Below are 1,231 nucleotides of genomic sequence, written 5' to 3'. Positions count from 1 at the left end.
TTTCGCATTAAAACTATCAAGTGTTCTGGGATTCCCAGTCTTCTAAGAGTCAGCCACAGTTTGTTATGCTCCACACAGTCAAATGTCTTTGCATAATCAATGAAACACAAATAGACATTCTCTGGTGTTCCCTGCTTTCAGCTAAGATCCATGTAACATCAGTTACAATATCCCTAGCACCACGACCCCTTCTAAACACAGCCTAGACTTCGGGCAGTTCCCTGCTGATGTGCTGTTCCAGTAGTTTTTGGATAATCTTCAGTAGAATCTTGAAAGAATTTTTCTTTTACTTTTCCAAGAGGGGAGTGTACTGGGTGGGGAGGGTGGGGAGGAAAGAAAAATGAAATAATGAATGAATAGAAACCCAAAGTCTCTGTAAATGTTCATTGAAATTAATAATAAAAACAGTTTTAAAAAAGGATAGCAATAGCAACAATGAACTGATCTTAAACATGCTCCCCATCAAGAGTAGGTTTTGAAGTCCAGAATACCTAAATTATAATTCAGTGGAGTTAATGACTCTAAGGAGAAATATTGTATTTCCTGCTACTTTCAAGGACAGGGGTTTAAATTTAAACACTAAGGTGTGACTGATCCAAGCCATGTGGTAGATGACTCATAAAGACCCTATAAATAAAAGTCTTGAACATGAATTACTTTCATCTTTTCCCTAAGCTCATTGAGTTTCCGGAGGCAAGCTATTTCAGAAGAGAATGTCACTCCTGCTTCCAAGCCTGTTTTAATTTGGAAGCTCCACCAGACATGGTACATAATGACTAACAATTATCACATTTGACACATCAGTGACAGAGTGTTTATGTTTATAGGAACCATAGCAAATTGACAGACCAGTGCTATACTACTTAGAAAAATGTTTGACTGAAAACAATTAAAATCAGGCCTGAGTGCCACAGGCCCAAGGGCCCAAATGTCTTTTTTAAATATGAAGCAGTCCAAATCTAATCAGCTCACACCCAGTTGTGAGCAACAGCCACACCAAGTCTCAACCCAAAACCAGAAAACACACATTTTTCAAATTCTTTCGGTGCATCTGGAAGTTAATAACAATGAATAAAAATGATAAATGTTTTTTATATCTTTGAATTGTGTTGCTAAAGAGGAAGAGTTCTGAATATCCTATGGACTAGCACAGGAACAAACAATTCTATCTCAGAGGAATTGTAAACAGCGTGTTCTTTAGAGACAAGAATGGTGAGGATTCATTTCACGT

This window comes from Elephantulus edwardii, unplaced genomic scaffold, assembly GCF_000299155.1.
Source record: "Elephantulus edwardii isolate Elephantulus edwardi_28Jun2011 unplaced genomic scaffold, EleEdw1.0 scaffold00018, whole genome shotgun sequence".
NCBI lineage: Eukaryota > Metazoa > Chordata > Mammalia > Macroscelidea > Macroscelididae > Elephantulus > Elephantulus edwardii.
The sequence above is the reverse complement of the archived record's forward strand: the minus strand, read 5'-3'. Positions refer to the sequence as shown.